Raw genomic sequence first — 21807 nt, 5'->3', positions numbered from 1 at the left:
CCCCCAAGCTGCCTCTTGTCTCCTCTCTTAGCTGTGCCCCCCTGCTACTGCAGGTCCTCTGTGTCCCATAGAGGGTGGGGGCTTCTGTGAGAGTTTGGGAAGCTCAGGGTGGGGTGCGGGAGAGGGACGGGGAACCCAGCAGTGGACCTGGACTCTTCTCCTTTAGCCACTTCCCCACCCGCTGCCAACCTGTCAGTCCCCGCCGACCTTCGAACCTGGGCTAGGGACCTCTGAAGGGGGATTGCCTCACCCAGAAGGATTCAGGCAAAAACGCTTCCTCCTTGCTTTGAGTGGAGGCTGACTCCCTGCTCCTGGCCCAGGATCACACAACCTCAGGGAGCAGCTTTGATCCTACAGAGAGGCAGGAGGGAGGGGAGGGGGTGTCCATGCCAGGCTTAGGGCTCTATTATCAACACCACTGTATAACGTAATCACCAGCCCGCGACCGTGACAGCCGCGGGAGGGATTCCACACCCAGAGCCTATTCTGGGGAGTGCATTTGTGTTCACAGGGCTATAAAAACGTCCCTTTCAGGACAGAGGAAGCCTGTTCCTGGGAATAAAGACCACCCCAAGGAGTCCCTGTGGCCTCTGGCCGGCTCCCTGATGAGCAGGGGAGAGGCTTGGGAACCTTTGGTGGAGTTAAGGGACTGTTGATCAATGACTCACTTTAAAGTTCATTGCTTTGGGCCCCCCCCCAGAGACAGGGGGGCCCTGGGTGCATCTTGGGCCCATAAAGATGGGTGAGGAGAACCAGTCTCTGGTGGGGCATGTCCTCCGAGGAATGCGGGGAGGGGTAAAGCTGTGCACTCTCTCACGGATGCATCTTAATTATGAGCACCGCAGAGCCTGCACATTGGCGATGGGGTGGTGGAGTGGCTTCTGCTCCATCTGCCATCTCTAACTTCAAGGTTACACAGGGTGAGGGCCCTCCCTTCCTGTTCCTGGTCTTAACATTCTCAGCCTTATCTCCCAGCCCTGACCCCAGTCCTGGTCTGCCATAAACCAGTCACCTGTCACTATTTAGGCTACCTGGGGCCCAGCTTACCTGCAGGGTGTAAGGCCTGATTTAGGGTCATTACAGCTGGAATGGGTGCTGACATGTCCCAGTGACTTACAGGGCCCATAAAGCTGCCAGCCCAGGCCACCTGAGTGGGAGAGCCCAGCCCAGCAGCCCCAGCCTCCTTCCTCTTATTCTGCAGAGGCCCTCAGTGTTCTGAGTTCAAATCTTTGCTCTTCCTCTGACTCATGGATGACCTTGGGCAACTTTCCTGCACCCGGCTGATTCCAACTTCCTCATCTATAAACTGGAGATGGTAATCCCTGCCCTGCTGACCTCCACCAATAAACAGTTATTTGGAGTCTGCTGTGAACCAGGGCCTGCCCAGTCCAGACTTCCACAACTGGCCTCTCAGTGCCTGGGTGTAGCCGCTGGCCCATGGCGGATGCAAAGATGAATCACACTCCTGTCCTTTGGGGATGTTTGCACGCATGGCCCTGTCAGGAACAGAACGGAAGCCGTGGGAAAGCTAAGGGGCTTTGAGACACACAACCCTGGAGTTACTTCTGGCTCTACCCACTTGTTCTGTGATGGCAGCTGAGCCTCAGTTTTCCTCATCTGTGAAACGGAAATCATCCCCCAATCTCTCTCAAAGATTGCCATGAGGCCTCAGTGAGCTAAAGTCTGAGGAGGTTGGGCCCACGGCTTGGCACATTGGCACATGTGGCCATGACCTCTAAGCGGAGCCCCCTTAGCTGGATTAAATTGACCCTAGGCGGGTGTGGAGGCAGCATTGGGTGGGATGGGACATTGAGTTAGCACTGCGGAGGGGCCCTGGCACATTCAGGTTCTTCCTGGACTACCGGGGCAAGGAAGGGAGCCCCAGCTGTAGACCTGGGAACATGAGGTTCAGGTGCAGCCCCCACTGGGACTGTGAGAGGCATAGGGTGGAGGCCCAAAGGGAGCTGAGACCCTGCACACCTGGGTTCACAGCTCAGGGGAAGGTCAAATACATTGACCTAAACAGAAACCTACCATACCTTATGCTCAGCGTAGCAGGCGGGCAGAGAGAGTATAAGGCAGAGGATCAGAATAGGAGTAGGAGCCACACTGCCCGGGGTCTACATCCCAACCCCAACACTCAGCTTTCACCCCCGTCAGGCTCAGTGTCCTGATCAGGAAAATCACCAGCCTTCGACCATGATTTAAAAAAAAAAAAAAAGCAGAAATAAAAACAGCAGCTGCCGGGCACAGTGGCTCACGCCTGTAATCCCAACAGTTTGGGAGGCCAAGATGGGCAGATCACTTGAGGTCAGGAGTTCGACACCAGCCTGGCCAACATGGAGAAACCCTGTCTCTACTAAAAATACAAAAATTAGCCAGGCATAGTGGCGGGTGCCTGTAATCCCAGCTAAATGGGAGGCTGAGGCAGGAGAATCACTTGAACCCAGGAGGCGGAGGTTGCAGTGAGCTGAGATCGCGTCACTGCACTCCAGCCTGGGCAACAGAACGATAATGCTGGGTGAAGGGCCTGTCTGGACATTTACTGAGTGCTCAGTAAACCTCAGCTGTAATTCTTAGTTGTTAAGGCCATAGTGGCCTTATGCCCAGAACAGTACAGGAGCCCAGAGGAGTAGCACCTAACCCAGTCTGTGGGAAAGAGACTGGGGAAGCCTCCTTCAAGAGATCTGACCCGCTCTGAGTCTTCAAAGAAAAGTAGACCTTAACTTAAAAAGGGAAGGGAGATGCAGGTAAAGGAAACAGAATGAGAAAAGGCATGGAGGTGAGGCTGGAGGAGGGTTTGGGACCAGACAGGTCTTGTCTGTTAGGATTGGAAGGTTGGACTGATCTTTCCTTTGTTGGGGGATAGATATCAAGATCCTAATTTTATAGACCAGGAAACATTCTCAGAGAGGGTCACTCGAGCCCAGAAGCAGGCAGGGATCTTCCGTTACTTCACTGAGTTACAGAAGAGGAAGCTGAGGCTCAGAGAGGACAGTGGCTTGCCCAAATTCACAGGAAGGAGAGAGGAGTAGAGGTAGGATTAGAACTTTGGTCTCCTGCCCCACTTCCCAGTGCTCTTTCTGTGCCTTCTCACCTCCTCCCAACACCACATGCTTCCCTCCCACTGGGAGCCCCAGCCTCCATCTGCCCTCGCTTTCCTCACCCACAGATTATTCAGGGAAAGGTTTGCAGGAATTCCAGCTTTTGTGTTCCTGGAGAGTGAGATTAAATCCACACAAAAGAAGAGTTAGTCAATAGCCCGGGCTCCACCTCTCCCCAGCCTGGATCTCTGCTGTATTCCAGCAAAGACGAAAAAACTCCTTTCCTGCCAGCACCTGTGGAGGCTGTGCGCCCTCTTCCCATTCTCTACGCCTGCCCTATTTCTCTGGACTGTGCAGAGAATCTTCGAGAGGGGAGAGGGGAGCCAGCAGAGAGAGCTAGAGACTGTTACTGGGGAAGGACAGGAGCCTTTTTGGTAGAGGAGTTGGCAGAAACTTCTGGTCCTGAACATTTTGAAATAACAATAGCAGTAATATGTGTGGAAAAACCCAGGGATAGAGGTGACATATGTTCTGTTCCTCCCCTGCAGAAAACTCAGGAATACTCCCCCATGGTTGTCCCCTCCCCTCTCAGCATCTTGGCCATAAGAGCCCAAGCTCACACGAGCAGGAGGTTGGGATCAGAGGAGGTCGGATTTTCCAAGTGTGCTCATTTACATTCTGGTTTTGTGGTGGAGGGATCCCCTAAAGAGGGTAACGAGGAGGAATGGGTGGGGAGAAGAGTCATACAAGCAACTTTGGTGGGGAAGGGAAGGTGCCTTCCTTAATTAACATGGTGACAACATTAAGAAAACAGGCTCACGGGTGGCTTGGCTGTGACTTGCACCTGTAATCCCAGCACTTTGAGAGGCCAAGCCTGGCAGGTTGCTAGAGCCCAGAAGTTCGAGACCAGCCTGGGCAAGATGGTGAAATCGGTCTCTACAAAAAATACAAAAATGAGCTGGGCGTGGTGGCACATGCCTGTAGTCCCAGCCACTTGGGTGGTTGAGGTTGGAGAATCACTTGAGCTCGGGAGGTGGAGGCTGCAGTGAGCCAAGATCACACCACTGAACTCCAGCCTGGGTGATAGAGTGAGACCCTACCTCAAAAAAAAGAAAAGAAAAGAGAGAGAGAGAGAGCAAGAGAAAGAAGAAAAAGGAAAGGAAAGAAAAAAGAGGCTTGATCAGGCTCAGTGGCTCACAACTTTAATCCCAGCCCTTCGAGAGGCTGAGGCAGGAGGGTCACTTGAGCCCAGGTGTTTGAAAACAGCCTGAGCAGCATAGCAAGACCCCTTCTCTACAAAAAATAAAAAATTAGGGGAGTATGGTGGTGCACATCTATAGTCCCAGCTACTCAAGAGGCTGAGGTAGGAGAATCCCTGGAGCCTGAGAGATCGAGATGGAGGCTGCAGTGGGCTATGAGCACGCCACTATACTCCAGCCTGGGCAACAGTGCAACAGTGTGAGACAGAAAGAAAAGAAGAGAAAATAAAATAAAATAAAATAAAATAAAAGAAAGACTAGCAGTGGTGGAGGCTCACCCCTGTAATCCCAGCACTTTGGAAAGTGGAGGCAGGTGTCATCTGAGGTCAGAAGTTTGAGACTAGCCTGACCAACATGGTGAAACCCTATCTCTACTAAAAATACTAAAATTAGCCAGGTGTGGTGGTGGTGCGTGCTTGTAATCCCAGTTACTCAGGAGGCTGAGTCAGGAGAATCGCTTGAACCCGGGAGGCAGAGGTTGCAGTGAGCCAAGATCATGCCACTGCATTCCGGCCTGGGTGACAGAGCAAGACTCCATCTCAAAAAGAAAAGAAAAAAAAAAAGAAAAAAAGAAAAAAAGGAAGGAAGGAAGGCAAGCAGAAAGGAAGGAAGGAAGGAAGCAAGCTCTTTCAGGGGTGTGTGTGTGTGAACTTCTTTTTCCTGATTACCCAAATAACACTTGCCCATTGTAGAATATTTGGAAAGGAGAAGAAGAAACATTATCCATAACCTTATCTCCCAGAGGCAATCATTTTACAATTTTGACATATTTTTAAGAAAAAACATGCCACCTCAATCAGCATTTAATTTTTCTGTGTCCCCTGCAGTCTTTATCTATATGCAAGCACACTATTGACATAGTGAACAATAAAGAGTCCTGCTTTTTAACGTCCACATTTCAGTGTAAACATGAGTCTATGTTACAGGACAGCCTTCGCAACTTTAATTTTGTGTCTCCACAATACACCCAGGTCGTATCATCAACTCACTCCCCATTATAAAGAACATTGCGGCAAACGCCTTCCTGCTACATGGACAGGGCCACTGGATGGACAGGGAAACTGGGAGTCTCAGCTCCTCTCCCCAGCTCCCCACTGAGGGGAACTGCCGTAAGTTCATGAAAATAGTTGAGGGGTGCAGTGGGGGCTAGTGAAGGTCCCTTGGCGGCCAGTCAGAGAATCAGAGCCTGGAGTCCTAACTCTGACCTCTGATGTGCCTGTGAGATGGGGAATATGTGTAAGGTTGGGGGTGAGGTGGTTCTGAATAGATTTGTAGAGTGTGAGGGAAAAAACGTGCTTGTGGATGCCTCCTCCCTGAGTGCCTTTGTACAACATTGGCGCCCTCTGCTGTCCCTGCTCATCTAACACTTTGGAAGTCCTTCTTTCTGTCTGACTGTAGATCAGTCTGTCCTTCCTGTCTCTTTTCCTTTTAGGGAGAGAGTATCATTTAACAGCAATGAAGTAGCGTTCAGAGAATTGAAGAACAACTCTTTAGGTCCACCCTAAACCCAGTACCCAGAACTTTAGCCTCCTTCAGGAGACTTCCCTATTGGAACTACTCTCTCTCTTAGATATTGAGTTGGGGGTGGGGGTTGGGGACTGAGACAAGCAGCTGAGAATAAGACAACAGGTTCCCTGAAGACCCTGTCCTAGCCACTCCCTTCTCCAGATGTGGCCCTGGGGAGGGATGGCTGTATTACAGCCGCAGAGAGAAACTGAGCGTTTGGCAGCTTATCTCACCTCCAGTATCTGATAAGGGTGACACATGGGTATACGTGGGTACACGTGGGGTGGTTAGATGGGTCTTCCCTGCCTCTTTGTTTATTATGCAAATGGGGAACTGGGGAATGGCTTTTTCCTAGTAAGTAACTCCGAGATTTCTGAAGTGTAAAGTTTAATAAGCCTTGTGCAGTAGAGGATTAGGGGCAGGCCTGGCTGCTTGGGGCTTGCCTAGTTGCAGAGGGTCTGCACTTATAAGAGCTCCACATTTTCTTTTCTCTTTTTTTTCTTTCTCTCTCTCTCTTTTTTTTTTTTTTTTTTTTGGAAACAGAGCCTCAATCTGTTGCCCAGGGCGGAATGCAGTGACACGATTTTGGCTCACTGCAACCTCCACCTCCCGGGCTCAAGTGCTCCTCCTACCTCAGCCTCCCGAGTAGCTGGGATTACAGGCACGAACCACCATGCCCAGCTAATTTTTGTATTTTTTTTTTTTTGAAGCAGAGCTTGGGGAGTGAGTCTTGCTCTGTCGCCCAGAGCTGGAGCGACAGCTGTCTCAACTCACCACAAGCTCTGCTTCCCAGGTTCACGCCATTCTCCTGCCCCAGCCTCCGGAGTAGCTGGGACTACAGGCGCCCGCCACAACGCCCGGCTAAATTTTTGTATTTTTTTAGTAGAGACCGGGTTTCACCATGTTAACCAGGATGGTCTCAATCTCCTGACCTCGTGATCCACCCGCCTCGGCCTCCAAAGTGCTGGGATTACAGGCGTGAGCCATCGCGCCCGGCCTAATTTTTGTATTTTTAGTAGAGACGGGGTTTCACCATGTTGGCCAAGTTGATCTCTAACTCCTGACCTCAGGTGATCCACTCGCCTCGGCCTCCCAAAGAGCTGGGATTACAGGCATGAGCCACTTCACCCGGCCCATATTTTTATTTTGTAGCTTATACTGGAGGCTGGCGTTTGGGGGAGTGGTGTCTGTCTTCTGGCTGTATCTCTATCCTCCCAGGGCGAGCGGCAAGGGGTGTGAGATTCTAAAAGCCGTGAGGGAAAGCTTCCCAGGGCCCAGCCTCCCCGTACAATTCATGGGACAAGTCTGGAGTGAGCGAGGACTATGTTCACAAAAGGAAAGAAAAGACAAGACAATATTGCCCAATGAGTCAAGCGTGATCGTAGCACAAAGAAGCAGGGCACCAGTTCAGAGAAGAGGTCGGGAGCAGCTAGGTGATAGAGAACAGTCCTCTTACCAGCTGCCCTTGCAGGGCCCTGGGCTGGCGCAGGTTCAGCTTTCTCACGGGAAACGCTCCCCTATAGATGCTCGCTCACAGCCCATTGCGCCGCACCGCTGTGGCCTCTGTGCCACGGAAGGCCTCTCTAGCAGCCTGGCAGTGCTGGAGGTGAGGGCCCCCTTTCAGCCTCCCGAGCCTGCCTACTCCTCGCGGTGCCGTCTGACAGCTAGGTCAGCGGCGCGACGTCCACGGGGGCCCTGCGCGCTGAGCGCTATGTCCAGCCCGAGCGAGGTCCCTATGCGGGCCAGCCTCGGCCTGGGGCACTGTCTGAACTGGGCGCTGGCTGCACACTCAGGAGGCCTGGAACGCCCTGGACGACACCTGCCTGCCTGACTTCTGCCTCTACCATCTGGCCTGGCATTTCGCCCCGGGGCTGATGATAAGAAGGTGCCAGGAGGCCCTGAGACACCGCGCAGGAGCACGGCGGGAGCCATATGGGGCATAGCCCTGGACCGCCTCTCTGAACTGGTCTCTGCTCTGGGGAACAGTGTGCTGCTTCTTTGTGCTACGATCACGCTTGACTCATTGGACAATATTGTCTTGTCTTTCCTTTTTCTTTCTTTTTATGAATATAGTAGTCCTCATGCACTCCAAACCTGTCCTATGAATTGTATGGGGAGGCTGGGGCCTGGGAAGCTTTCCCTGGGCTTTTAGAATCTCAACCCCCTTGTGGTCATCCAAGCTTTCCAAAAAGGAAATACATTTCTTTTTCTTTTCTTTTTTTCTTTTATGTTTTTTCTTTCTTCTTCTTTTTTTTTTTTTTTTTTTTTTTTTGACCTGGTCTTGCTCTGTTGCCCAGACTGGAGTGCAGTGGTGTGATCACAGCTCACTGAAACCTCCTGGGCTCAGGTGATCCTCCCACCTCAGACTCCCAAGTAGCTGAAACGATAGGTGCAGCGCCATCACTCCCAACTAATTTTTAGGGTTTTTTTTGTTTGTTTGTTTTTGTTTTGTTTTTTTTTTTGTAGAGACGGGGTTTCACTATGTTGCCCAGGCTGGTCTCCAGCTCCTCAGCTCGAGCGATCCGCCCGCCCCCGCCTTCCAAAGTGCTGGGATTACAGTCGTGAGCCACTGCGCCTGCCCAAGCTTGTGATTTTTACACTCTCAGGAGCAAAAATCTGGTCCCGAAGTTGCTGTACCCAGTGTCAAAGAAGGGCGTATTCACTTTGTGAAAGATGTGCGGGAGGAATTCCAGGGGTTTTTCTCTCCTGCTTCGCAGGTAGCAGTGTTGGCACAGCTCGGATGGCCACACCCGGGTTGAGATTCTAAAAACAGAGGGAAACCTTCCCGGGGCCCATATAGGACAGGTCTGGAGTGAGCGCAGACTATCTCCATAATAAGTGAATTCCTGCCAGTGCCGGGAGAGAGCATGGGGTTCCAGCTTCGCCCACCTCTCCCGCACTGCCTGGGACTGGACAAGGCAGAGACCTTCCCCTAGCCTTCTCAGGCAAACTCCGACCTCCCCGGTGCTTCCGGGTGAAACCCGCGGTGGTTTGAACAGTAGAGGCAGGCGACGATCCATGAGGGCTGTTGGACCAGTGTGGACGCGTCCTGGAGTTCGGGTCGAATCCTGAGTGGAGGCTGCAGCGTGGACGCGGCTTCCCTTAGATGGCAGAGAGGAGTGGGGCGCTTCAGCACCATGGGGTGGACAGCACCCTGGAAGCAGCCGCGTACGCCTCCAGCCGAGGTCGCAGCCGTGCTCCCCAGACCCCCGCCTGTTCCGCGGTCTTTACCCTGGAAATAGAGGCGAAGGGACAGCCCCACTGGGGCCGAGCTTCGGGACTCGGACCTCACGGCCCACAGGCTGTGCGGAGCTTGGGCCTGCGCTTGGGGGATCTTGCCGAGCTTGGGGTCAGGGATGAGGAGGAAGGAGCCGCGGGGGAAGGCTGGAGATCCATCCAGCAGCGCGCAGCCGGAGGCAGAAGACCGAACCTTGGTCGCGCCCCTGGAGCCCTCCTTCGGTTGGCTTGGAATTCCAGTGTAGACACCGTCGCGGGTGCCGGTTGCAACCTACCCTCAGGCCCCCGCCGGCCCAGACTTGCAGCCTCATCGGCAACCTCCCGCCCCAGGTTAAAAGGCACAATAACGGCACCTGGAGGGGCAATGAAGTGCGGACGGGCTGTTCGAGGATAGCGGGGCAGAGCGGTCCCCGCTGCGCAGCGCTATGACAGTGACGGAAGCCACGGACCGTTTCTAGGAAGCAGATAAATGGAATTAAGTAGAATTAAGATTCTAAGGCGTTTTACACGCGGTCCCTTCTGAGCCTCTCAGCAGCCGAGGAAGGTAGGCCCAAGCATCAGCTGTCATCCAGGAAGGCTCTCAGAGGGCGGCCGACGCCTTCACGTCACACAGCCGAGGGGCTCTGAAGCCGGGACTCGAATCCAGGGTTCTGCACACCGGATCTCCTGCTAATCCTTGGCACCTGCTGCCTCGCGGGAGCCCAGTCGCCTGCAGGACAGGGCGTCCCTGCAGCTGCGCCGTTCGCTGTGTCTCCGGGATCAGTTGTGGGAGCACCAGTCCAAGCGCGGCCTCGGAACTGAACGGACAGAGACGGGGGCTGGAGACGCGTAGGGATGGCGGCGGCAATTACGGCCCTGGGAGGGGGAGCGCACCTGGCATGGGAACCGTGGGCAGGCGGGGCCCCCTGATCCAGTCGGAATGAGGCGCGGGGCTCCCGGTTAGCAACTTGTGTATACACAACGCCCCATCTCCTGAGCTCGCTTTCAAGGCCCATCCACAGTTCCACTCATTCAGGGCAGGTCCATTCCACAGGCAGTTCCCCCGAGCCGGCCAGGTTCTACCTTCTGGCTCTTTCAGCTTCCTGAATTTCTGATCCCACCTACCCGTAACAGCCTTCTGGACTAGCCTGGCGGGACAAAGGCGAGTCTATGGTACTTAGGAATGTCCACTAGTCAGGGTCTGCACAGTTGCTGCAGTCAGCCAAACACCTTGTTGGGGAGGAAGGAGAGGGATCTCTGGTGACTGGGGAGAGCCCAGGTCCAACTTTTTGGGGCTAGGGAGCTACACTGTGTAGGGAACCACACCCTGTCCAATGGGTGACCAGCGAGGGCTATAGTCACTGTGCACCAACAATGACAGGTATTTCTTTCCTGGACTCCCAGGAAGTTCTCCTCAGACCAGAACTTAGTCCACACCTCCCAGCAGCTGCTCAAAATATATAGTCTTTTGGCCAGGTGCGGTGGCTTATGTCTGTAATACCAGCATTTTGGGAGGCCAAGGCAGGTGGATGACTTGAGCCCAGGAGTTCCAGACCAGCCTGAGCAAGATGGTGAGACCTTATCACTACAGAAAAAACAAACAAACAAACAAACAAAAAGCCAGGCCTGGTGTTGCATGGCTGTAGTCCCAGCTACCCAAGGAGAAGCTGAGGTAGGAGGATCACTTGAGCCCAGGAGTTTGCAGTTGTAGTGAGCTATGTTCATGCCACTGTACTCCAGCCTAGGTGACAGAGGAAGACCCTGTCTCTATAAAAAAATTATACATAATATTGTATATTACATATAATCTCAGCAGGAGGGATGGCTGAAAGCAGGCCTGGGTAGGTTTTGTAAAGCATGAGTTCACTGGATTCCCCTGCAAAACTCTACCTGTGGAACCCAGAGCCAAGGCCTTGCCACTTCCTCCCCACTGGGTAAGGCACAAGTGGCAAATGGGCCAAGGATAAGTGCTAGGGGGACACGAGGGTGTCCAGACTATTAAAATGGTCACTGCAGATGTCATGCTGGCCTGGGAGCAACAGGGCTTGGAAAACATCTGCTGCTGCCTGCCTGCCCTGATGGTCCCAGAGATAGGATGAGGAGTAAATGATTCAGGGCAGGACCCCGGAGCTGATGGCTTGGTTGGGCACAGCAGATTCAATTTTTTCCTTTTTTTTTTTTTTTTTTTAAATACAGAGTCTTGCTCTGTTGCCCAGGATAGACTGCAGTGGTGTGATCTCAGTTCACTGCAACCTCCACCTCCAGGTTCAAGTAATTCTCTGCCTCAGCCTCCCGAGTAGCTGGGACTACAGGCTCACACCACACGCCTGGCTAATTTTTTGTATTTTTAGTACAGACGGGGTTTTGCCATGTTGGCCAGGCTGGTCTTGAACTCCTGGCTTCAAGTGATCTGCCTGCCTCGGTCTCCCAAAGTGCTGGGATTACAGGTGTGAGCCACCATGCCTGGCCTAGCAGATTCAGTTTTTAACAATCTTCCTTCTCTGTCCCACCTTGGACTCCTCCTGATTTTGTCTGTTTATCTGGCAGGCACCTGGCGTTGCTGCTGCGTGGGCGCTGGTGCGTGCGAGTCGCGCTCGAAGAAACCCAAACACGTCCTGGGGCTGCCATGTGCCGCAGAGAGCGCTGGAGGCCGTGTAGGGGCTAAGGCTCCCCGCAGCCTTCTGCGTGTTGTCGAGTACGCAGTTGAAATAGTTCTCCAACCTGGCTCGTCCTCCGAGACCCTTCCCAGGCGCCCAGACTCTGTCAACAGAGTCCATTGCTAAAACTCCTCGTTAGTATTTACCATCCCTCCAGTCTCTGTTTTGAAGCAGTGGTTTTCAACCACTGCACGTTTTCAAAAGAAATCATCTCAAGCGGCCCTGTGCTGCTAAAAGCAGGGCCGGGAGGTCTCGGTGCCGGACTCCACCCTGCAGCCCTTTCCTTTCGCCACCGCCCTGTGCTGTCCCTCCTTAGGGAAACCTTAGGGTGGAGCGATGAGTCGCCCTTGACTAACTCTTCGGGGTCAACCTCTCCTTCCACGCCAAGGAAAGGATTCCAGGGCGATGTTTCTGGAAATGGAAATCTGACCAAGCCACTGCCCTGGTGAAAATTCAGTGGGTCCCTAGCACCTAGTGCAGTGGCTCCTAGCCTGAGTATTGCCCTCTTTCGGTGGGGAGGGGTTGGGTTTTTTTTGTAGCATCTGTTGATCTGATCTCCAACATCCTCCACGTCAATTCCCACTCTACCCACATCCCTTACCCTATACATAAGTTTTCCAGCCACGGTGCTGGCTTGAGTGGGGGTGCGTGCAGTGCTGACACCAAAATGGAGGTCCCGTGTTTCTGAGAGTGTCTTTCAGAGAAATGCAAACCTGAAACGCCTCCTGCCAAGAGAGAATTTCTGGGAAAACTAAGGCCTTTGAGAAACAAAGCTGAGGTGAGTAACTTAATTAAAAAAAAAACAGACAGAGAGGAGTTTCAAGAACACTAAGTGGGAAGAAAAGGAAGGAGTCTGGGGTGGGGCAGGGATTCGGGGCACCAGCTTCCTTATCGCTGAGCATGGGGGGCGGGGGAGGCGGGGCGTGTGTTGTCACGGGAGGCATTGATAGAGCAACCTCCTTCAGGGAAAGAAAAATGGAGGTAGGGGCCGGGCGCGGTGGCTCAAGCCTGTAATCCCAGCACTTTGGGAGGCCGAGACGGGTGGATCATGAGGTCAGGAGATCGAGACTATCCTGGCTAACAGAGTGAAACCCCGTCTCTACTAAAATTAAAAACTAGCCGGCTTAAGTGGCAGGCGCTTGTAGTCCCAGCCGGGAGTAGCTGGAGAATGGTGAGAACTCGTGGAGGCGGGCTTGCAGTGAGCTGAGATCCGGCCACTGCACTCCAGCCTGGGCTACAGAGCCAGATTCCGCCTCAAAAAAAAAAAAAAAAAAAATGGAGGTAGGAAGCAGAGTGAGGAAAGACCACGGTGGAGTGTGGGGGCTGCGGGGTGGACTTCTGGCAGGAGCCTTCTCCAGCCATGGCTTTGGGGCTGATACGGTTAGGCACTCTGTGTCCCCACCCAAGTCTCATCTTAAATTGTCATCCCCATAATCCCCACGTGTGAAGGGAGAGACCTGGTGGAGGTAATTGAATCATACAGGTGGTTTCCCCCATGCCGTTCTCATGGTAGTGAGTGAGTTCTCAGGAAATCAGATGGTTTTATAAGGGGCTCTTCCCCCATCACTCCACACTTCTTTCTGCTGCCTTCTGAAGGAGGTGCCTTGCTTCCCCTTCTGCCATGATTGTCAGTTTCCTGAGACCTCCCTAGCCATGCAGACTTGTGAGTCAATCAAACCTCTTTCCTTTCTAAATTACTCAGTCTTGGGCAGTTTTTTGGTTTTTTGTTTTGTTTTGAGATGGAGTCTCACTCTGTCACCTAGGCTGGAGTGCAGTGGCGTGATATCGGCTCACTGCAACCCCCACCTCCCAGGTTCAAGCGATTCTCCTGACTCAGCCTCCTGTGTAGCTGGGATTACAGGCACACACCACCATGCCCAGCCAAGTTTTGTATTTTTAGTAGAGACGGAGTTTCACCATGTTGGCCAGGCTGGTCTCGAACTCCTGACCTCAAGTGATCTGCCCACCTCGGCCTCCCAAAGTGCTGGGATTACAGATGTGAGCCACCGTGCCCGGCCTTTTTGTTTGTTTTTGAGGCAGAGTCTCACTCTGTCACCCAGGCTGGAGTGCAGTAGTGTGATCTGGCTTACTGCAACCCCCACCTCCTGGGTTCAAGTGATTCTCCTGCCTCAGGCACCCACCACCACACCCGGCCATGGGCAGCTCTTTATGGCAGTATGAAAACAGACGAATACAGGGTCCCTCTCGGTTGTCCTGTCTGGGGCTGTCAGTTCACCTGAGCTAGACTCAGGCAGGTGGGCTTCTTTTGGCTTTGCTCACCTTGCTGCTGCGGGTCCACTTCAAAAAGATGACAACAAAGCAGAGCTCACCTGAGGACGTGCAAGAGCCCTTGTTTATGGAGCTTGCAGACTCCACAAGACTCCTAAGAATTGTTGAACCATCCCTGGTTGCAGCTTCTGCAGATGGATTACTTGCTTGTTGAAGCACCTGCTTGCTTGACTCTTGCTGCCTGAATTCCTCTTTTTCCCAGGAGACCAGCTAGGGTGGGGAGAGCCTTGCTGGAGCCCTAAGCAAGGAGGGCTGATTTCCAGGGGTGTAGACTGGCTGACACGGGTGTCACTTTGTTATGGATTAAGATATTCCACATAAACAATATGGCAAAGTTTTTTGTTTGTTTGTTTGTTTTTTGAGACAGAGTCTGGCTCTGTCGCCCAGGCTGGAGTGCAGTGGCCAGATCTCAGCTCACTGCAAGCTCCGCCTCCCGAGCTTACACCATTCTCCTACCTCAGCCTCCGGAGTAGCTAGGACTACAGGCGCCCACCACGTCGCCCAGCTAGTTTTTTTTTTTTTTTATTTTTTTTTTAGTAGAGACGGGGTTTCAACATGTTAGCCAGGATGGTCTCGATCTCCTGACCTCGTGATCCGCCCACCTCGGCGGGGATTAAAAGTGCGGGGATTACAGGCTTGAGCCACCGCGCCCAGCCTGTTTGTTTGTTTTTTGAGACAGAGTTTCACTCTTGTTGCCCAGGCAGGAGTGCAGTGGCACAATCTGGGCTCACTGCAACCTCTGCCTCCCGGGTTCAAGCAATTCTCTTGCCTCAGTCTCCTGAGTAGCTGGGATTACAGGCATGCGCCACTATGCCTGGCTAATTTTGTATTTTTAGTAGAGACAGGGTTTCTCCATGTTGGTCTTGTTGGACTCGAACTCCCGACCTCAGGTGATCCGCTTGCCTCGGCCTCTAAAAGTGCTGAGATTACAGGCGTTAGTCACCACGCCCAGCCTATATGGCAAAGTTTTAACACCATTTTTACTAAAACAAATATCATAAAGGACTTTGTAAAGAATATATTACAACCGATTAGGCCAGTGGCTTTTTGTTTGTTTGTTTGTTTGTTTGTTTGTTTAGCGGGATTTGGTTGAACCTCATTATGCTATAGATCTTCCATTCAGGGATGTGGGCATAGTTCAGTGGAGGCTGCCTGCAATGAAATTGGGCAGAGGCAAGAATAGAGAGGTCAGCCTTAGCCCAGCTTCCAGGAGCACCAGAGACTAAGAAGGATATCTCCCAGAGGGAAAGCCAGAGGCCAGGCAAGGGAACGTATATGAACACCCAGCCTGTGCTCTGGTGTGAGGTTGCAACAGGAGTAGGATTGGTTCAATCAGCATGTTTTCTTTCATGTACTAGGTTGAAAGTATTAGCCCGTTTTATAGGTGAAGAAATGGAGGCTCAGAGAGATGACATGACTTAGCCAAGTCCACCAAGTGAGTAGACAGAGATGACCTGAACTCTGGAGTTCTGCCTCTAACATACCCTAGTCCTTTCTTGATTGTCCATAATATACAAACACAGTGGCCTAAGAATATTTACTCCCCTGGTCACTGTTTCTTCAGCTGGAAAGGGAAACAAATTAATAACATTTGAAAAAACAAAAACCCAACAACTAAAAAAGCGTTACTAAGTGCAATGCCGTTTGAGAGAACAAACTGTCAACAAAAATAATACTTAATTCTCTGGAAGTGAAATTAATTAAAAATTCAGAGGAGCTACCAGAACACTAGCTGGTGGGCTTAAATAAGTGAAGGACTAGCTGGGGCAACATAGCAAGACCTCATCTCCTCAAAAACAAAAAAGAAAAGAAAATTAGGCATGGTGGCATGCACCTGTAGTCACACCTACTTGGGAGGCTGAGTGGGAGGATCACTGGAGCCTGGGAGGCCAAGGATACAGGGAGCCATGATTGTGCCACTGTACTCCAGCCAGGACAATAGAGTAAGACACTGTTTAAAAAAAAAAAAAAAAAGGAATGTGGGAAATTCCTCTCACTGTATCAATGCAAATAATTCCCACCTGCAGCTATGGTGAAGTGCAGGCCTCTGCTTTACCTGGCAGAGTTAGGGACAGCTGTCATCCCGGCTTCCATCCTGTGCCCTCTGTGGACAACTAGACTATGTTGCCTGCCCTGTGCTATGGGATAAGTGTGGACTGGAGCTGTGCTGGGGCAGGACAGCCACCCCATGACATACGACCACCCTGAGGCAGTGCTCTTATGGAGATGACCACAGCCCCATTGTGGTGTTCCTTCTGGACAGTGTCATCACTGAGGCTGCCTGAGGAACGTTGGCAGCAGGCCTGGAGCACCAGGGGCTCTGCAAGCCCCTCATTTCATAGGCACCTTGGCCAGGACCAGTCCCAGGGGCCAGAGGCAGGTCACTGCCCCCAGGAGCCAGGTCTGCACTGGGTGCAGCGGGAAGGGGCTCAGGGAACCCTGGGAGAAGAGATTTTTCCTCCATATCCTTCCAGTTCTTTGAGCTTAAAAAGCAAACATTCTTTGTAACTAGCTTTCTCTGGTGCTTTTAACAGACACTGGGAACCAAAACTTTGTTTTAATACATTTTGTCAGTACCTGTCTGCAAGCAGCTAGAGTCCTCTATCTGGGCGGCTCTGTGTGGCAGCCCTGGCCCTGCTTTGCCAGGGTCACTTTTTTATCCCAACTTTTATCTGAGAGGAACACCTGGTCACTGAGGTTCAGTGGCTTGCCAGAAGCCACCCAGCTATCGGGGCAGAGCCGGCATTCCTCCTCGGGTCTGTCTGGTGCCCAATCTCTCCAGTGCTCTCCCAGCCTCACTCTCCACTGTGTGTGCTGTGTGTCCTTGGTGATGGCTGCAGCCTCTGGGTATGTTTCCAAGTTCACCACCAACAATGGCTAATAGTTTCCTCCTGAAACTGAACAAGGAGAAAAAAGTGCCATTAAAGCTATCAGCCACCATTAGAGCTATGAGCAATGCCAGCTTTGCTTCAGTTTGAAATGTATTTTTCTTTTCTATGAAGACTATATTGTGCTTCTTCATAAAGTTCAGTTCTACACTCAGCACAAGCAGCGATTATTTCAAAAAGTACCTCACACTGCCCTCAAGGCTGGAAAAATGTCTCCATTTGTAAGAGGCATGTAGGAGCTGAGACTGCTGAGGGCCCGGCAGGGTGTCAACTTCCATCACAGGTTCAGTCCGGGACACACGCCCAGGAAAGGGAAAGAGTGAACTGCCTACAGCTTTTGAAATGATTTCTATTTCTCTTTTATGCTTTTGTTTGCAAATCCTCAGTGGAGTTTGTCCATGATATGAAATGCTAATAAAAATGATGACCTGTGGATGGTGGGCAGCTCACATGAGGATTTTTTAAAACCAGCTTCATTCAGGTATAATTCCGGTATACAACAAACCGCACCTTTAAAATGTATGGTTTGATGCCCTTTATATTTATTTATTTTTTTGAGACAGGATCTCTCTCTGTCACCCAGACTGAAGTGCAGTGGCACGATTATGGCTCACTGCAACCTCCACCTCCTGGGTTCAAGAGATTCTCGTGCCTCAGCCTCCCAAGTAGTTGGGACTACAGGTGCGCACCACTGCACTCGGTTGATTTTTTTGTTTTGTTTTGTTTTGCTTTGTTTTAGTAGAGATGGGGTTTTGCCATGTTGGCCAGGCAGATCTTGAACTCCTTGCCTCAAGTGATCTACCCACCTCGGCCTCCCAAAGTGCTGGTATTAACAGGGGTGGGCCACTGTGTCTGTCCTTTTTTTTTTTTTTTTTTTTTTTGATAAATGAGACATGACCTCACTCTGTCACCCAGGCTGGGGTGCAGTGGTATGATCATAGCTCACTGCAGCCTCATATTCCTGGGCTCAGGCAATCCTCCCACCTCACCCTCTGAGTAGCTGGGACTACAGGCCAGTGCCACCACACCTGGCTAATTAAAACAGAATTTTTTTTTGTAGAGATGGGGTCTCACTTTTGCCAGTGCTGGTCTTCAGCTCCTAACCTCAAATGATCCTTTTGCCTTGGCCTTTCAAAATGCTGGGGTTACAAATGTGAGCAGCCAAACCTCACCATGAGTTTTGACATATGTGTACATTCTCGAAACCATCTCCACCATTATGATGACAGCATGTGTATAGCCACCACCCCACACTTTCCTTGTGGCCCTTTGTAATTGCCCTAGGTGCCCTTTCCCACTCTGCATTCCCAAGGGACCAATGATATGCTTCTGTCATTGTTGATTAGTTTGCATTTTCTCAAGTTTTGTATAGATGGCATCACAAAGCACTCACCACCAAACCCCTTATAATCCTGTGGCTTTTCGTGTTTTTGTTTTTATTTCTGTTTCTGTTTGAGATGGAGTCTTGCTCTGTAGCCCAGGCAGGAGTGCAGTGGCACCATCTCGGCTCACTGCAAGCTCTGCCTCCCGAGTTCATGCCATTCTCCTGCCTCAGCCTCCCTGAGTAACTGGGACTACAGGCGCCCGCCACCACGCCTGGCTTATTTTTTGTATTTTTAGTAGAGACGGGGTTTCACCGTGTTAGTCAGGATGGTCTCGATCTCCTGACCTCGTGATCCGCCTGCCTCGGCCTCCCAAAGTGCTGGGATTACAGGTGTGAGCCACCACGCCCGGCCAATCCTGTGGGTTTTCCTGTGTCAATGTCCCTCAGCCAGAGACCACCAGGGTCACTTGCAGTTGGGCAGGTTGGGTTTACTACTCATTGCAGGGAGGGAGAACATGCACCATGGGAAAATATTTCAGTAAATGATGTTGAAAAGAACCTGTTATAGGATTTGGGTGATTTGAGAGAGCATCTAGGGAAGTGAGGATTCACTCTAGAATTGAAGCTGTCAGAAAGCAGGGGCAATTCTATAATTGGATACTGTCTTAGTCTGTTTGTATTGCTATAAAGCAATAACTGAAGCTGGGTAATTTATAAAGAAAAAAGGTGTCTTTGGCTTACAGTTCTGTAGGCTGTACAAGAAGCATGGTGCCAGCATCTGTTTCTGGTGAGGCCTCAGAAAGTTTCCACTCATGACGGAAGGTGAAGGGAGCCAATGTGTGCAGAGATGAGATGGTGAGAGAGGAAGCAAGAGACAGGGAAGTGCTGGGCTCTTCTTTAACAATCAGCTATCATGGGAACTAATAAAGGAAGAACTCACCTTCCCCTCACAGTGCATTAATCTACTCATGTGGGATCCACCCCCATGACCCAAACACCTTGCACTATGCCCCCACCTCCAACCTTGGGATCAAATTTCAACATGAGGTTTGCTGGGGCACACATCCACACTGTAGCACGTACCTTAACAAATCTTATCTATCGAGGGCAGACTAGAATAAAGGTAAAGCTGTATTGGGGGAGAAAAAGGAGCTGTCACCTTGGCTTAGGCAATGGTTTCTTAGACACAATTCCTAAAGCACAAGCAACAAAAAATAGATAAACTGGATATAATTAAAATGTTAAAACTTGCATGCTTCAAAGGAGGACATCAAGAAAAAGAGGTCTGGTGCGGTGGCTCACGCCTTTAATCCCAGCACTTTGGGAGGCTGAAGCAGGAGGATCTCTTCAGTCCAGGAGTTAGAGACTAGTCTGACTAACATAGTGAAACACTTTCTCTAAAAAAAATTTTTTTTTTTTTTAGCCAGGTGAGACGGAGTCTCGCTCTGTTACCCAGGCTGGACTGCAGTGGCCGGATCTCAGCTCACTGCAACCTCCGCCTCCCGGGTTTACACCATTCTCCTGCCTCAGCCTCCCGAGTAGCTGGGACTACAGGCGCTCGCCACCTCGCCCGGCTAGATTTTTGTATTTTTTAGTAGAGACGGGGTTTCACCGTGTTAGCCAGGATGGTCTCGATCTCCTGACCTCGTGATCCGCCCGTCTCGGCCTCCCAAAGTGCTGGGATTACAGGCTTGAGCCACCGCGCCCGGCTAAAAAAAATTTTTTTAAAAGTTAGCCAGGTGTGGTGGCGCATACCTGTAGTTCCAGTTATTTGGGGGCCCAAGGTGAAAGGATTGCTTAAGCCTGGAGGTCGAGGCTGCTGTGAGCCAGGATCACACTACTGCACTGTAGCCCGGGTAACCAAGCACAACTCTGTCCCAAAAAATAAAAGAAAGGAAAATGAAAAGACAACCCATAGAATGGGGGAACATTTTTGCAAATTAGGTATCTGATAAAAGACTTGTATTGGCCGAGTGCAGTGACTCACATCTGTAATCCCAGCACTTTGGGAGGCCGAGGCGGGTGGATCACGAGGTCAGAAGATTGAGACCATCTTGGCTAACACAGTGAAACCCCATCTCTACTAAAAATTAAAAAAAAAAAAAAAAATTAGCTGGGGAAGTTGAGGTGGCAGGAGTGCCTCATGGTCCCAGCTACTCGGGAGGCTGAGGAAGGAGAATGGCGTGAACCCAGGAGGCAGAGCTTGCAGTGAGCTGAGATCATGCCACTGCATTCCAGCCTGGGGGACACAGTGAGACTCTGTCTCAAAAAAAAAAAACAACTTGTATTTACAATATATAAAGAATTATTACAACTAATAACAAAAAACCCAATTTTAAAATGAGCAAAGGATCTGAATAGAGACTTCTTTATTTTTTTATTTTATTTTATTTTTTATTTTTTGAGATGGAGTCTTGCTTGCTCTGTCACCCAGGCTGGAGTGTAGTGGTGCAATCTCGGCTCACTGCAACCTCTGCTTCCCAGGTTCAAGTGATTCTCTTGCCTCAGCCACCTGTGTAGCTGGGATTACAGGCACTCGCCACCTCACCCAGCTAATATTTTTATTTTTAGTAGAGACAGGGTTTCACCATGTTGGCCAGGCTCATCACTGGTCTTGAACTCCTGACCTTAAGTGATCCACCCACCTCGGCCTCCCAAAGTGCTGGGTCTAGAGGAGTGAGCCACCGTGCCTGGCCTGAATAGACACTTCTTTAAAGAAGATAAACAAGGGGCTAATAAACTCATGAAAAAGTGTTCAGCATCACTAATCATTAGGGAAATGTGAATCAAAACCACAGTGAGATACTACTTCACACCCATTAGGATGTCTATTAAGAACAAGAAAGAAAAGAGGGAAAATAATAAGTGTGGTGAGATTGTGGAGGCGTTGGAAGCCTCATACACTGCTGTTGAGAATGTGAAATGGTGTTGCCACTGTGGAAAACAGCCTGGCAGTTTCTCAGCATGGATCTACCATGTAACCCAGCAATTCCACGTCTAGGTATATACCCAAGAGAAACAAAAACATGACCGGGTGCAGTGGCTCACGCCTGTAATCCCAACACTTTGGGAGGCCGAGGCAGGTGGATCACTTGAGGTTAGGGGTTTGAGACCAGCCTGGCCAACATGGTGAAACCCTGTCTCTACTAAAAAATATATCTAAATTAACCAGGTATGGTGGTGGGCTCCTGTAACCCCAGCTACTCTGGAGGCTGAGGCAGGAGAATTGCTTGAACCCAGGAGGCAGAGGTTGCAGTGAGCTGAGATTATGCCACTGCAATCCAGCCTGGGCAACAGAGACCCTCTCTTAAAAAAAAAAAAAAAAATGCAAACGAACATACAAAAAGGCTGAACATCATTAATCATCAGAAAATGCAAATCAGAACTATAATGAGATGTCATCTCACCCCAGTTAAAATGTTTTCTGTCCAAAAGACAGGCAATAACACATGCTGGCGAGGTTGTGGAGAAAAAGGAACCCTCATACACCAAGGATGGAATGTAAATTAATACAGTCACTATGGAAAACAGTTTGGAAGTTCTTCAAAAGACTGAAAATAGAGTTACCATACGACCAAGCTATCCCACTGCTAGGTATGTACCCAAAAGAAAGGAAATCAGGCC

The sequence above is a fragment of the Papio anubis genome, chromosome 17 (genome assembly GCF_008728515.1).
Source record: "Papio anubis isolate 15944 chromosome 17, Panubis1.0, whole genome shotgun sequence".
Taxonomy (NCBI): Eukaryota; Metazoa; Chordata; class Mammalia; order Primates; family Cercopithecidae; genus Papio; species Papio anubis.
Note: the sequence above shows the minus strand (reverse complement) of the source record.